Source organism: Mytilus californianus, unplaced genomic scaffold (genome assembly GCF_021869535.1).
Source record: "Mytilus californianus isolate M0D057914Y unplaced genomic scaffold, xbMytCali1.0.p SCAF_8, whole genome shotgun sequence".
Classification (NCBI taxonomy): domain Eukaryota; kingdom Metazoa; phylum Mollusca; class Bivalvia; order Mytilida; family Mytilidae; genus Mytilus; species Mytilus californianus.
This window is the reverse complement of record NW_026262734.1, coordinates 49539794-49547527: the sequence shown is the minus strand read 5'-3', so window position 1 is coordinate 49547527 and position 7734 is coordinate 49539794. Positions and strand designations below refer to the sequence as shown.

The following is a 7734-nucleotide window of genomic DNA, read 5'->3' as shown; positions in this document are numbered from 1 at the left end:
GAAATGACAGACAAAAGTCTACAAAACACTAAACTGAAAACTAAAAATGTACAACATCAAGCCAACCAGAGACCAGGGGATGAACTCATGTGACCCAGGACAGAAGTACTACTAGGATGGGTTTTTTACTACCAGGACAGGACAGAAGTGGGTAAGTAATTGATATGTTAACAAATTTACAAATTGACAAAGTCAAGGGTGTTTTTTTCATTCATTCTTTCTTCAATTCTGAATTTTAAATGTGACAAGATAAAGATGGCACATAATTTTCAAATATAGTTTTTTAGAATTATTATTCTTTGTTTGTTATTTTGAAGCATCTTCATGTTGTCAAAATTTTAACTTCAATTTAACTTAAAAAAAAATATGCTCCAAAATTTATTAAATTGATACACTTTTTTTTCACAGAAAATATTGGTTATCTATTTTAACATTCATGTGAGTCAAGTTAAGATAATGATGACTCAGTCTTACGCCATGAAAACACTGGTATCTTGCATTATGAGGGGGTTTAGCAAGGGGTGCTACCAAAATTTGTGTAAAAGAATAAAGCTTTCACTGAGTCAGAAAAATTACTCATTAATTCCAGATTTCTGACAAGGGTGAATCAAATTCCCACTAAAAATAAAGTCCTTATACTGAATTCCCTTTGGCTTCAAAAATAAATAACCTTGAAGTCTGTAAAAAAATCCTTATGCCCCTCCATGATGATAGAAAATTAAAAAATTTCACTAAGTGGAGGGGAGGTAACTCATATGAAATGAATTTACAAATTTGAAAGAATTTAAACTACATGATCCAATTGAGCTATACATTTGTAAAGTAAGACCCAGGGACCATGCTCAGAGAAGTCATTTGTGTTTATTATTTTACATTAGGGAAGTTGAGTCAGTACAATGTGTGGATACAGCCATTTTGAAAAGGGGGGTTCCAAACCTAGGAACACCATGAAACGTTCACATATTAAAAAAAAAAAGAGGAATCAGAATAAAAGGAGGGATTCCAACCCCCAGACTCAAAATTTAGATATTTATGTGAAGTATTTATCAATTGAAAAAATATGACTGGGTTCAGATTATTTAAATTTCATATTTTTACTCTTAATATGTACCGGTATTTAGAACAAAATTTGAATGCAGTCATTTTTTAAATATCTCAACTTTTGATGATTTGAAAATGCACACATTTACTTCTACTACTACTCCTATGTGGTTAATCTGCAGGCGAAATTTCTTTAACACAGATGTACTGTGTGTGTCATCCAGTACACCCCAAATTAAAAATACTTTAATTCTGAATTAGTTATTTTTATATGAAAAAGTCTTCTTTTATATTTGTTATAAATATTCACCATTAAAATTTCTAATATTTCTGAAGGATTATGATGAGCAATTTTTAATTGTGAAAGTTTTCATGTTATTTATTACAACAGTAGCCAAATGATCATTTGATCCATGATAGCCAAGTACCTGTACTCAAAACATGTCTATCTTTTCTTCTTGAATGCAGTAAAAGATTTGTTCATAATTTTCAATAGTTCAATTATGCATCTATTAATGTGCAACAACATAAGAAGCAAAACATAGTTGGAGATTAACCCAGGGTATAACGCCTTCTTTATATTTGGGGTGTTAATTTAATATTAAATGTTATCAATACAGAGATGATGATAGTTGCAATAACTTCAGATGAGGTTTATCCTGGTTATGATTAATTTCTCTGTATTTTCACCACTACAGACTGTTATTTGATCCAACGATTGAAAGTTTTTTTTAACATTATCTTAAAGGTCTATCAGTTCTTTTTTTGTGGTGAAAAAAAAAGTAAAATCACAAAAATACTGAACGCTGAGGAAAAGTCAAAACCGAAAGTCCCTAATCAAATGGCAAAATCAAAAGATAATGAGTAAATGCATTTTTGTTTGGTTCTTCGTTAAAAAAAAAAGATGTCATTTAAATTAAAATTTCAGATTTATAATGAAAATTTTCCTAAGACATTTAAATTAAAATTTAAGATTTATAGTGAAATAATAATTTTCCTAAAATTTTTACATTTTCAAAGCATTGTAGTTGTCAGATTATAGAATAACATAGTACTTGAAATTGATTTAAACTCGTAGTCTAGTGCATGCAAAGTTCCGAAGCAAAACATTCTTTATCTTCAGAGTTTTGGTGTAGACTTAACAAATATCAAATGATCATTTCAGAAATACATTATGCTTGGAGCGCTGCGTGTCTTTACTAACATATAACAAAGTTGCTTATTGGTGTTTAAGTAGTAGGGTTGGTTATATCTTCTGTTTGTTTCAGTTGTTCTTCAGATGGTTCTTTGGTTTTGAGGTATTTAGGGTGTGGTGTTTACCATTCAAAGGAATCTATATATGTAATTCTGAAATGAAAAATATTTGATATTTCTAGTCATAAAAAAAATAAATGTTTGAGCATAAAGCTGCTTTGAACTTTGAATCTGTACGATTTTCATACTTTTTTAATTTCTTATTTTCAAAATTGAAAATGAATATCTTAAATCAAAATCAAAATCTAAATTGTATTTGACATATTATGATGAAATGGAAAACTAGAAAACATATTCTCATAAATTCAGTTGAATTCAGGAGAAGTGGAAAATGATCCCAAAAGTTTTTTAGATATACTTTTATCTTCTTCAAAATTGTTTCTGGGTATATACCTCTTTAAAGCACTGATTGCTATTAAGATAATAAAGAAGTAAAAATACATTTTTATAACAGTCAAGCCATAACGAAAATTCTGCCATACAAAAAAGAATTTGGATGTTTAATCTACATTTATTATAGAGTTATAAACATAATCGCAAAGGTTATTAATTCTTACATGACTGAAAGCTTAATACAAGTCTTAATATTTAGTGAACAATAATAAATTTCTATGATATATATATTATTATCACTATTTTACTGAATTTTCCTTTCATCTTACTGATAATTTCCTTTCTCAGCATAGTAGAAAGATATGGAAAGTATCTCTAGAAACTAAGGCTGCACGTGCCATTGTCAATGTAAATTTCAACGTCGTCACAAGCAAAATAGCGATAAACAGATTATCATTGGTCATCTCAACTTGATTGTTTTTCTCACTTTCACGGTACCGGCTCAAGAGAGAAAATCAATCTTGTTGAGATGACCAACGAAATTTATAATGATTTCCAATACCCTAAAAACTTCATTTTGAGTTATCTGAAACTATCATCATCTCCAAGTGAAGAGTTATCTAACTTATCAATCCCGATATCTTATAGTAGTTATCTCCCTTTGCTTCAAGCTTCTCAACCTTGGGTTAATTTTCAACTCTCACCTTCAACACTAGGTTTTCATCCACAGATTCTAGACATTAAATGATAACTTCATTATTATGAGACCATAATTGACAACTGGTAAAATGTTTTAATTTTACTTGTTAGTCCCATTTAACAATTGCTCATCGTAATTTGTCAAATTTAAATTGTCTTGAGTTTAAGCATTTCTTTGTAAAAATTTCCTGTTTAATAGAAAATTAATTTTTTTAACTTCCCAAGCCATTCTGTAATCAATATATTAAAGGATAATTTTGTCCAGCTTCTTGAAACAATTTTTCTTTTTTGCAATCAAAAGTATTGACAGTGAGCAGGATCATTTCAAGATCACAAAAAAGGAGCTGAAAACTGGTCTATTTTATTCTATTTATTATGTGTACATGAAAAGGAGTAGATTGTACAACACAAAAATTTCAAATTTCAAATCATAAGTTTGTTAAAATATAGCTCATTTTATACAATTTAGATCTTTTATTAAAAAAGGTATTAGACTGATCTTAACCCTATCATACCGTTTGAATTACAACATAAATTAATTTGCTCCTTGGTATCAAACCATTCTATCTTTTTCAGATTTGGTAATTACAATATAGGTAAAGCAGTTGCCATCATAAAATACTTTAAAAAAATAAAATAAGTAAAACCCAATTATCAATAACTGACTGCAGCTATTCTTCATTGGATCCTTTTTGAAACTCATGGCCAGACAATGAGTAATCTAAGAGCTTGACTCTTTAACAGGGATCCAACTTTAGCCTCATTAGTTCAAAGGAGTTTTCCATTAGTCCATAATAATTAAGAAATAATTGTTGCAAGTTATACTTTATTGTAGTTTTAACATGGGTAGGCATTATATACGTGATTATTTTTGCCTGAGCGATAGCTTACAATCAGTTCTGTTAACCAAGCAGTTTTAGATTTATATTAGACCCTGTTTCAGACTTTGGGGATTTAATCACTAAAAAAGTTAAAGATAACCAGACTATTTTAGATTTAACTGGTAATCTGTTTTCTTTTCCCGGTAGCAAAAAAGAGCTGATTCCTGTAAGGTTGTATATTGGCTGCTTCTGGTTCTTATCCATTTAAGGAACTAATGATTCCGGAGAGTGCAGTAACCTTGCCTCAGTCCATTATTGTCAAGATATCAGTGATTTTCCTTTTTTTCTGACAAAAGTCATTGGAAGTAATCTTACATAAAACAAATTTTGATATAACCAATCAAAAATGCTATCATAAATAATCTGGGAACAAAAAATTTTACTTTTTCTATTGTAAATTTTGCTACTATTTTTCTTTCAAGTATAAAACTAAAGTAAAAAGTAAAAATCTATTTTATTGAAGTATTACGTGCCATTTGAGTTTTGAAATTAATTTAAATTATAAAGTATTGAAATTAATTTTTATTATAAAGAATCAGTATTTATATCATTTCTTTGAGTTCTTAATTTTTTCTTTCTAAATTTTTTTATAAAATCTAAAGATTTCATACTTGATACATGTAAATATCATTTTGCATCATATTTGTATTTTTTCATTTCAGCTTCTTTTTCTTGTACCACTGAAACTTCACAGAATAATTGCGTACATTTTGAAGTTGTGTACCTGCTTATATGAAATTGTTTGAGGAATTTCCCCCCATTTTTCCCTTAATTCTGATCTTGATGATAATTTGTTTTCCAAAATTTTCAAAGATGGTACTGATTTTGTGTAATCAACTCCTGCAGTTTTCAATCTCAATCTTTTTAACTTCACACAATGATTGTACAAATATTTAAGTTTTCCACTTGGTACTATGGAATTGTTTGATAATTTTTTTCCTGACTTGGGAACTAAGTAATTTTTCATCAAAGGTAAAATAAATAGTTTTTAACCCATATCTTTTGGAATTCACAGAGAGTTTGCAAATCTATAGAGGCTTTTACAAATTTTGGGACTATACATGACTACTATGTACATAAGTAGTAAACCTTGAAATTGAGATATTTTTGATTAAACTATGCTTCAAAATATTTAAAAAATGTTAATTTATATGTGTTTATTATACTATTACTACACTGTACTTTTTTTCTTACATTTGTATAAGTATTTTCATATCAGATGTCTGATAACTTATATAAAAGTTATTATCTAGAGCTCTGTAAATAAAAAAAAATGTAAACATAGTTCTAAAATATACTTTTAATGAGTGGAAGAAATTGTGGGGTACAGAATACATTTCGTAAATTTTCAAAATACAAGTTACCTGTTTAAAAGCATGTCTGGTATTTTTACAGTACTTTTTAAATGAATTTAATAAATTATTTGTATTTTAATTTGAGAATTTCTTCAGTTTCCATGATTGGAAAAATAATGTGAGATGCCTTGGAACATTCTGGTGACTATTGTACATTTTATAATGTACAATGGAAAGGACATTTCATTACTTAGATAAAATGGATTCAGTGGACTGATTAGCATAAAAAAAACTATGATGGAAAACCTTTGAAAGCAGCCAGGAGAGCAGCTCCAAGGAAGATGGTCAAATAAATCTTCAACCAAGTCTGAGGCTTTACCAAGAAATTAAGAAGGCAAGTTTATTTAAGCCAAATATTTGTATACATTTTCTAGAAATATTCGACAAGAAGTGCATATTAAGACAACACGCCAGCACCCTTCTGATCTTCTGCATCCAAAACACCATTGATGTATTAATTTTAATAAGTTTTATAATTTAAGTTACCATTTTCTTGAACAAGATTTTCGAACAAAATATTTAAAACTTCAAGGGGAGATAAGTACAATTAACAGCAAGATTTGTTCATTCAATGGGATATAACTGTTAAATTTGCACATCACTTTTGTGCAGTTAAATTCCAAACAAAAACCTTTGACTTGTTTTATTTTTATTATGTCAAGTTTTCTGTTTAGTCAGGTGAATAGTTACTCCTTGCTATAGATCAATGACATTTTGTATTTATTTGCATTACTAATAAATTATCGAATTAATTAGTAATGTTGCTAATCATCAGATGTTTTTCATTTTCCGCTGCTAGGCGAGACATCTCTGTCAACAGTTTATCTTACAAACTTGTGTTGATACTATTGTGTACATTTTGTAAGAAATCAGAACATTATATAGTGACTTTATATTTATAGAGAAATGGATTTGTAAAATATATAATGTGTCTTTTTTAATTCTTTTTAGGTTCTTCTGTGATATGTTTTCATGGTGTGGGAATAAGACTTGGTGGTCTAATACAGCTAATATGAAGGTATGTACCAGTATGTTAGTCCTGTTTTGAAAAAAGAAAAAGTATTTTAAAATGTATTTGGAAATAGCATGTGCTCTAATTTAAAGCATGAAGGTTTGTAGGAGTTTGGTAAGAAGTCTTTGCTTTCTTTAATTGCCTTTAAAGGAGTAAATTTAATTATCTGATTTGATTATGTAAAAGTTTGTTGGGATGCTGGTTTGCTGTTCTCAACTTCCATTACATATTTATAGACTTTTATTTAATTTGCCACTAGACATTTAGCAACCAACAATCAAATGAATCAATCATTCAAAATATGGAATATACATACAGTATATCAAAAATGATCCTTTTAAACAATCTTGAATGACTAATTTTATTTTTCAGGTTAGCATCACAGCTTGTCTGTAAAGATTGAAGCTGGGAGTGGGCATTGGAGCTGACTTTTATTGTAAGAACCAATACAAAAAAAACAATATGTAAAAAAAGAAATATGTTAGACATATCTACCATTGACTTGTTTTTCATCCTTTTCTGCTAATAAAGACTGGTAGTTCAAAAAATATATCAGCAAATCACTTTTAGTCAAAGTAAGAGAAAGGTTTTATGAATCATGATTATAATGACCAGTTATTTATTATTTTGCATTTGATATTGTTTCAATTTTCAGATTTGACAATTACGTTTAATTCTGTATATTTCTTTTTCAGGTAACTGTGGCTGCATAAAAGGGCTATGTGATTTTACTGTAACAGTAAAGAATGTAATTCAGACTATTTTTGTGTATGTTTGAGAAAATGTTTATAATTTTTACAAAAAGAAAAAAAAATTATGTACAGGTTCTCCATTTTCAACAAGATTGGAAGTTGTAGGTTAATAGGTCTTTGAAATTTCAAAAATTACTTTCTATTTTCTGTTCATACTCATGTCTAGGCAAAACACTTCCAGTAGTTTAAGAATGGAGAATCTAAAAAAAAAAGAAAAAGAAAAGAAAAGAAAAAGAAAAAAATGTTCAACTATTGAAATGTTTTTCATTTTTGCAAATTGTAATATATTTTTTCACTTTTGTGTCATTTTTAGCTGAGTTTATAACAAAGGGTATATTATTTTAAGAATATTTTACAAGAAGCATAGTTGAAGAATATCTTGATGAAAGTAGATTGATTGATTTTTT

General features: G+C 28.3%; 1 long non-coding RNA gene across 1 annotated transcript; it reads left to right on the top strand.

The window, feature by feature from the left end:
* Positions 1–6512: 6512 nt before the first annotated feature.
* Positions 6513–7734, top strand: LOC127711678 (uncharacterized). The gene is made up of 3 exons (XR_007986843.1): positions 6513–6581; positions 6948–7011; positions 7271–7734. It is a non-coding gene; the product is annotated as an uncharacterized LOC127711678 (long non-coding RNA).